At 45.2% G+C, this 8,827-nt stretch overlaps 2 pseudogenes; one reads left to right on the top strand and one right to left on the bottom strand.

The window, feature by feature from the left end:
* Positions 1-2,309: 2,309 nt before the first annotated feature.
* Positions 2,310-4,358, bottom strand: LOC113889136 (annotated as a pseudogene).
* A 3,412-nt stretch (positions 4,359-7,770) lies between these two features.
* Positions 7,771-7,891, top strand: LOC113889137 (annotated as a pseudogene).
* The last annotated feature ends 936 nt before the right edge of the window (positions 7,892-8,827 follow it).

The raw sequence follows: 8,827 nt of genomic DNA, 5'->3' as shown, positions 1-8,827 counted from the left end.
ATTCGGTTACTTTGATAACTTCTGCCTCCTTAAGATTATTATTTACAATTCTGAGACACCATTCTTTTTTGACATTTAAATATTAAGCAAAATATGAAAATAATATTAGCAAATTATCTTGCAAGTACAAAAATAAGACACATACACATTCAGTTCAGTTCAGTCCCTCAGTCGTGTCTGACTCTTTGAGACCCCATGTACTGCAGCAAACCAGGCCTCCCCGTCCATCACCAACTCCCGGAGTCCACCCAAACCCATGTCCATTGAGTCAGTGATGCCATCCAGCCATCTCATCCTCTGTTGTCCCCTTCTCCTCCTCCCCTCAACCTTTCCAAGCATCAGGGTCTTTTCAAATGCATCAGCTCTTCTCATCAGGTGGCCAAAGTGTTGGAGTTTTAGCTTCAACATCAGTCCTTCCAATGAACACCCAGGACTGATCTCCTTTAGGATGGACTGGTTGGATCTCCTTGCAGTCCAAGGGACTCTCAAGAGTCTTCTCCAACACCACAGTTCAAAAGCATCAATTCTTTGGCCCTCAGCTTTCTTTAGAGTCCAACTCTCACATCCATACATGACTGCTGGAAAAACTATAGCTTTGACTAGACAGATCTTTGTTGCTAGTAAAGTAATGCTCAAAATTCTCCAAGCCAGGCTTCAGCAATACGTGCACCATGAACTTCCAGATGTTCAAGCTGGTTTTAGAAAAGGCAGAGGGACCAGAGATCAAATTGCCAACATCTACTGGATCATCGAAAAAGCAAGAGAGTTCCAGAAAAACTTCTATTTCTGCTTTCTTGACTATGCCATAGCCTTTGACTGTGTGGATCACAATAAACTGTGGAAAATTCTGAAGGAGACACACACATAATATAGCCAAATATTAATATGGCCTATCTTTGTGTGGAGAATAGTTAACAACATTTTTATGACATATTAATAATATGATTCTTTAAAATTAATAATCTGTCCTATTAATTCTAAAAAATATTACATTATTTGAGAGAGAAACATTAGAAAATATCCTATTACCTAAAATAAATCTATAGTATTAAATATAGTTTAACTCATTATATAGAATACAAATCTATACTATTAATAGTTACATTTTATATCCAAAACTATGCACATTTTCATAAGAAAATGCAGCAATCTTAAAAATGTATTTCAAACAAAATGTATACTTTGCACTAGAAAATCATGAAAATCCTATAGGTATGGATGTATACACATTAGACTTCCCTGGTAGCTCAACTGGTAAAGAATCCACCTGCAATGCAGGAGACCCCTGGTTGATTCCTGGGTCAGGAAAATCCCCTGGAGAAGAGATAGGCTACCCACTCCAGTATTCTTGGGCTTCCCTGATGGCCCAGTTGGTAAAGAGTCTGCCTGCAATGTGGGAGACCTGGGTTCAGTCCCTGGCTTGGGAAGATTCCCCTGGAGGAGAACATGGCAACCCACTCTGATATTTGTGCCTGGAGAATCCCCATGGACAGAGAAGCCTGGTGGGCTACAGTCCATGTGGCCACAGAGTCAGAAACACCTAAGCACAGCAGCAGAATATATATATATATATATATTCCCATCACTGAGTCTGATCTATATTTTGTCAAATATTATTTTAGGATTATTCTACACTTGGATTTAGATAGTAAGTGAAAGTCTTTTACTTTGAGATAAATCATCTATTTTGAGGAACTAAAGGATTTATATTTTCTTCTTTTTTTGTAGCAAAGTCAGTTGTAGTTTATTTATTCCTTGATTATGTATACTTAATGTCAAACCCAGTTAAAATAGCAAGAGTTTGTGTGTGTGTGTGTGTGTGTGTGTGTATATATATATATATATATATATATATATATATATATATAAACACATATATTTTCCCCAATACTTACAATGTTACTTCACAAACAGATCACACAGTGACTTGCTTTTCAGACTGTAAGACTTGCCATGTAGACTATTAGGCTGGACTTTACACTATGTTGTATTTAGATCTATATATTCTTTTCACTTAAGTAAAATAATCGCAGTTCACAAATACACAAAAAAAATCTCTAGGTACTTGATTAAAAGAAATCTAGAGTTATAGGATACAAGGCTAGGTATATAGTTCTGAAAGGAGTTTGCAGTATGTGATTGTTCTTATTTTCCTATAACTGCCTTTTTGTTTTTGTTTAGTCACTGAATCATGTCCAGCTATTTTGCATCCCCATGTGCTGTATTCCACCAGATTCCTCTCTCCATGGGATTTCCCAGGCAAAAACACTGGAGTGGGTAGCCATTTCCTTCTCCAGAGGATCTTCCTGGCCCAAGGATTGAACCTGTGTCTCCTGCATTAGCAGGTGGATTCTTTAACTGTCTTTTACCTTTTAACATATTATTACCTTTTATACCTTGAGGCCAAGTATTTTGAGAGCTAGGTCTCCCCCAGGTTTAGCCTTCAATACAGGCAGGATCACTCTCCCTCCAGATTTTTCAGTGTGTTTTTACTCTGTAAAAAGTTTTCTTTTCTTTTCTTTTTTTTAAACAAAGAGGATTATTAGTGAAAAGTGAAATCAAGGAAAACACATTGAGAGGAAAATAAAGAAGGAACCACTGAAGGCAAGCTGTTGTTGGAGGCTTGGCTTTTACACATTCTGACTGATTTTCCCATTAGCAGGAGAGAATCAGCAACAGAGGGAGTGATGAGAAGACAGTCACTGGCGTCAGATGAATGACCTTCAGATCATTAAGCTCCCTTCCCAGAACCTTTTATTGCACCAAACTCTTCTTATGGAATTTTTCATCTCCATGTTTCTAAGTGTGTAGATAAGCGGGTTGAGCATGGGGACAATAATTGTGTAGAAGAGCGTAAACACTTTATCTTCTGGTAATGTTGTGGCAGGTCTAATGTAAACAAAGATGACAGGTGTGAAAAAGAGGATCACGGACTGTGATGTGGGAACTACAGGTGGAAAGTGCTTTATGGTGGCTTTCTGCAGAATATGTGCACACATTATACAGAATCAAAATGTAGGAGGCCATCAAAACCACAAAGAGCACCAGTCCCATCAAGCCAGAATTGGCAATGACAAAAAAGCCAATTTTGTGAGTATCAGTGCAGGCTAGTTTCAACAATAGATATGCATCACGGAAACAGTGATCTATTTCACCGGGGCCACAGAAAGGTCAAACAATCGCAAGAAGAAAGAGACCAAGAGAATGAAGAAGTCCCCCTGCACACGACGCTATGAGAATTGAGTGACGTTTTTGCCTGTTCATGGTGATGGCGTCGTGGAGAGGTTGGCTGATGGCCACATAGCAGTCACAGGCCATCCCTGTGAGGATGAAGACCTCAATCCCCCCCCCCAAAGAAGTGGGTGGTGAAAAGCTGTGTCATGCAGTTTTTATAGGAAATGGCCTTTTTCTCCATCAGTAAATCAGTCATGAGTTTGGGTGTCATAGTGGAGGTGTAGAAGAGGTCTGAGAGTGCAAGGCAGTTAAGGAAGAAGTACATGGGTTGGGTGATTAGCTGACTGCATGTAATAGAAATCACAATGATCAAATTCCCCAACCAAATAGCCAGGTAACAGAATAAGAAAAATAAAAAGCAGAGGATCTGGACTTTCTTGTCCATAGAAAGTTCTAAGAAATTCAGTAACATTATTTCTATCTTCCATGATCTGATGTTCAAGAAAGTGATCTGAAATGACAAAACCAATGAAACGAATCATTGATGAGAAAATGGAAACCTAATATCTACTTTAAATGGCACCAATGCCTTTTAAAGACAAGTTATTTTGAGACCCACTGAAATCATTTTCATTTAATACGAGTCTTTGACTATCTAGTACTAATATTCTTCTAAGAGCTAAGAATACAGTGATAAATTAGACAAAGTTCCAGTTTTTATATAATTTAAATTATTTTGTGAGGAAGCAAGGAATTATATTTATCAAGAATTTAAAAAAAAGAGATAATCTTAATGGTGTTAAGTAGGGTGACATATAATGTGCCAATTTAGGATGTAAAATAGAGGTAACTATAGAATTTGCTTGATTAAGTGGTTTCTAATGAAATCACAAAATTGGTGTAGGGTGTGTGGGTGGGTTTTGCAGTGCTGGCACAGAGTCAATGTTAAATAAATATCAATTAAATATAAATCTGGAAAGTGAACAATGTGCTATAATTTTGAAGGAATAATACAATAAATAATCATCCTTTAGTCAGGTAATTCATGATAAAACTGAAGAACAAATCATTTTTATGAGTGGACTCATAATCCTTTTTGACTTTTAAGTTAGTTAAGTTGCTCAGTAGTATCTGATTCTTTGCGACCCCGTGGACTGTAGACCACCAGGCTCCTCCATCCATGGGATTCTCCGGGCAAGAATACTGGAATGGGTTGCCATTTCCTTCTCCAGGGGATCTTTCTGACTCAGGGATCAAACCCAGGTCTTCTGCATTGCAGGCAGATGCGTTAACCTCTGAGCCACCAGGGAAGCCCTTTTGACTTTTAAGAGGAAATAATTCCTTCATGTGAAATACTCCATGAAACTTTCATATATCTTAAACAATATTTGAAGCATCTCTAGGTTAATATATTGACAACTATGCTTTTCCTGTTTGTCTATATTTCCTTTGCAAGATTATTTCCTCTTTCAAAATAAATTAACATTCAGAAGTTATTTGAGTTCCATCTTATCAGACTGTAATTATAGTTCCCTAGTTTGGAAATGATATACTGAGAAAAGGGCTCCACTAATTCCAAATTAGTTCCCCTAAACACAATGCAATAAACAAGATGGAGCACTTCTTCCCGTAATTTCTGAGAGAATTCACCCACACAATCTGCATGTGGAGTAGAGTTCCCTTTGGTCCACATCTTCTCTAGCATTTGTGATTGATAGACTTTGCAATGAGGACCATTCGGATTCGAGGAAGTGGTCCCTCCTTGTAATTTGCAGTTGAGTCGCTCCAATCATTAGTGTTATGGAGCAAGATGAACTTTTGGAAATGCAGATGTAATTCTATCACCTCCCTGCCACAACTGCTCTTGGATTTTCCTATCATATTGAGTATATGATCACATCCCTTCATTGCTTGTCCCCGAAGTTTGTCTCTGATGTCTTTTCACTGGAATGCCCTCTGCACTCTGGATTCCATCCCATAGGGCATTTTTCATTTCTAGAATATCCTAGGTTTCCCTGGTCACATAGCCTTCCAAGATGCTCTTTTCCCTGCCTGAAATTCTTCCTGCATCTCAACCCTGGTTTACCTAGGTTCAACCTATGGACCTCAACGAAATGGTTCCTCTGGAAAGCCTTCCCTGACACGCAGGTTTTTTGGTGAGGGAAGAGGCCCCTCTATAGGTTCTCAAAGGATCTGCCTGTGATGTATCATTAGAGTCGTCTCAGTGAAAGCAGGAACTCTGTGTCTTCTTCTCTCCACATTCTATTTCCTGAAACTTATTACATGCCTCCTAGCTCATCGTAGGTGCTCAGTATTTACTTAGTGTGCGAAAGACAGAAAAGCTCTTGGAAGCCTCAAGGGGTCACTTGGCTCGGCACTTTTGATCTCTTTGTCTATTTGGCAATTCAATTCTTTCCTTTCCTGGGTTGATGTGTACACTATATTCGAGGCACAATCTAAGGCATGAAGACATATCCATACATAGAGGTTCTTGCTTTCAAGGAACTCGTACAGCACATTTCTACAAGTTAGGGCTTTTCAAATGCTCTAGAAGAATGGGAACGTTCAGTATGCTCCATTTTCATTTCAAAGAAAGATCGTTTGACTTCCATAGCAAAGGTGGAGACCTTCCAACGTTGAGTCCAAGACTTATACCTTGACCATTTCAGGCAAGTCTTGTGGTTCCTTCTGGAGGTGTGTGGCTCTTGCAGAAATGTGAAGATCTTCCATCGTCCTCAGACTTTGGTGTCATTTGCAATCATCCAGAAAGCTTCCAGGTCTAGGTTCCAGACCACCACCACACACAGTCAGTAGTCAACGGAGTGGATTCCAGGAATACCCGTTGTGAACCCGCATTACCGTTGATATTGTTGCTGCACACTCAATGCAGTGGGCAGGGCCTGGATTGTCCACTGGGTCTCATGTGGAATGGAAAGAAGGGCTTCCCACCCCGCCCCCACCCCACACACACACCCGCACTCTTGACAGCCTTGTGACGAGAAACGGTCCCCGAAACAAGAATCAGACAAACCAGAGAAGCCCAGATGATAGTCCTTGAGATGAAGGAACTAAGCAGCTGGTTGCGATGGCACCAAGGGGAAAGGTTGCTCTTTTTGTCTGCCCCTCTACTCCTTTCTTCCTGGACGCCTTAGGGTTTCGTCATGGAGATTTGAAATAAAGTGCACAAAAGTCATATGTGTTGAATCAAGATTTTGCATTTAACCATCTCTCAAAAAGGAAGAGAGCTTCACCTGCACATGTTTCTTTCAAAACCGTCAATTGCTTTTCAATTCTGGGGTTTCTCTCTTGCCTTGTTCAGTTAGCCTTAACAGTAAAAATCAACGAAAACTACATAAAGATTCAAAGATACCAACAAAGGACAGCTTCTGTTTCTGAAATCATCTTTCCATTTAGTAGAACACGAGCTCTATTCTTTGTATTTTGCCTAGGGAATTAGCAATGTCCTGGTTCAGATGGCAAGGCATCCGCCCGCAGGAGATTGGGGTTTGATCCCTGGGTCGGGAAGATCCCGCCGGAGAAGGAAATGGCAACCCACTCCAGTATCCTCGCCTGGGAAATGCCACGGACAGAGGAGCCTGATGGGCCGCAGTCCATGGGTCGTATCCAAGTTGGGCTCAACCCAGCAACTACGAACAGAAGTATTTCCAAAGACCACACTCAAGTGTGTGTGTGTGTGTGTGTATGTGTGTGTGTGTGTGTGTATGTGTGTGTGTGTATCTCCTCTTGCCGTCTTGGAGTCTGTCTCGGAATCTTCATGTATTTCTGCCTCTGTATCTCCTGACAGCCAGCCGCCGGCCCGTTCGTCTGGCCCCGGCCTCTCCCAGGCGCTCTGGCTCTGGCTGAGGAGCTTGCGCAGGCCAGCTGTCTCCCTTGGCCTGGGTGCGTGCGAGTGTCTGTGTGTGTGTCTGTGTGCCTGCCTGTGGCTCGTCTGCTCTCTCAGGAAGGTCGAGGGCTTGGCGTGGGGGCAAAGGGGGGGCCTCGGTAGAGCGAAGGGGAGGGGCTGAGGCGCTCCGCTCTACCGCGCCTTCCTGGCTTCTGGTGGGTTTGGGCACCGGACAGGTGCCGGGCAAGTTGGGCGCTCAAGTTTCGCTGCGTCTAGGCCCGCAGGAGGTTCAGAGGCCCCTGGGCCGCGGGGGTTGGGAGGCGGCGGGCGCCGAAGACCTACACCTCCGGGGCCGCGCGGGCCTGAGCAGCGAATGGGATCGGGGGGAGGCCCCGCTCAGCGAGCGCGGCCGGGTCTGGAGTGGCCGCGGGTGGGAGGGCGCCGAGACCTCCGCACCCCTCAGCCCTGCCGCCAGGCCCCGCGCGCACGCACGCACGCACGCCCTCCCGGTCAATGGGGGGTTCTGGAAGCCCCTCGGGCCCCCGGGCCCGGCCAGGCGCTTGCTGCTCTGGTGTTGGCGGTGTTCGGGGGGCGGGCCGGCGTCAGCAGGCTGGAGTCCGGTCGCGGGTCGTGCGGCTCAAGTACAGCACGCCCCGCGACGAGAGGTGCGGCCCGTTGGCCCGACCTGCAGGGCAGAGCGAAAGGGAGGCGAAGCCCAAGGCTCTTAGGGCGCCCCCGAGCCAACCGCCACCGTCTCAGGCCCTATCAGCCTGAAGGCGCCCGATCTCGTCTGATCTCGTGAAGCTAAGCAGGGTCGGGCCTGGTTAGGATCTTGGATGGGAGACCACCTGGGAATCCCGGGTGCTCGAGGCTTTTTGCCTACCAGAAGAGGTCCTTTAGCCCCCGCCGTGCGTCCCGATTCTTGGATCCCCCCCGCAGCCCCAGCCCCTCCCGGGCCGCGGGGAGCGGCTGGCCGGGGCCCCGACTCCGCTGCAGACCTGGGTTGCCTCCGCGCGGCCCGCGAGCCCCTCCGCATTCGCATTCGGCTTCCAGGACACCCGACGACCGGCAGTCCCGTCTCCACCTGGGGCTCCTTTGGCTTGCCTCAGGCAATCCCGGGGCTTGCACCGACTCCAGCCAGAGCCCCAGCCCCGCCCCACCCCCTGCCTCGCAGGCCATCGCGCATGCGCATGTGCGCACGCATGCACAGATAGATGTGCCCAAACGGGGCATCTATCTTGTTCACTTATACTGTGGGTGGATCTATGCCTGGGAGTCGGACTGCTGGACCATAGGCTACTTCCACTTTTAGTTCCTTCGGGAACCTCCATATTCTTTTCCATACCGGCTCTACCCACGCCCATTCCTACTCACCGTGGAGGAGAGTTCCCTTTGCTCCACATCTTCTCCAGCATTGGTTATTGACAGACATCGCAGTGAGGCCCAATCGGACTCATGTGAAGTGGTCCCTCCTTGGAGTTTGGAGTTGAGCCTCTCCAATCATTAGTGATGTGGAGCAAGATGACCTTTTGGAAATGCAGATGCAATGCTGTCACCTCCCTGCTCCAACGGCTCTCGTATTTTCCCAGCATATTGAAGATACGACCACTTCCCTTCAGGCTTGCTCCTCACGTTCTTCTCCGATGTCTTTTGCCTGGAATGCCCTCTGCACTCTTTGGCTTCCATCCCATAGGGCATTTTTCGTTTCTTGAATGTCCTAAGTTTCCCTGGTCATCATAGCCTTCCAAGATGCTATTTTCCCTGCCTGAAATTCTTCCTGCATCTCAACCCTGGTTTACCTAGGTTCAA

This window comes from Bos indicus x Bos taurus, unplaced genomic scaffold (assembly GCF_003369695.1).
Source record: "Bos indicus x Bos taurus breed Angus x Brahman F1 hybrid unplaced genomic scaffold, Bos_hybrid_MaternalHap_v2.0 tig00003599_arrow_arrow_obj, whole genome shotgun sequence".
In the NCBI taxonomy this organism is placed as follows: domain Eukaryota; kingdom Metazoa; phylum Chordata; class Mammalia; order Artiodactyla; family Bovidae; genus Bos; species Bos indicus x Bos taurus.
This window is presented reverse-complemented; position numbering and strand designations above follow the sequence as displayed.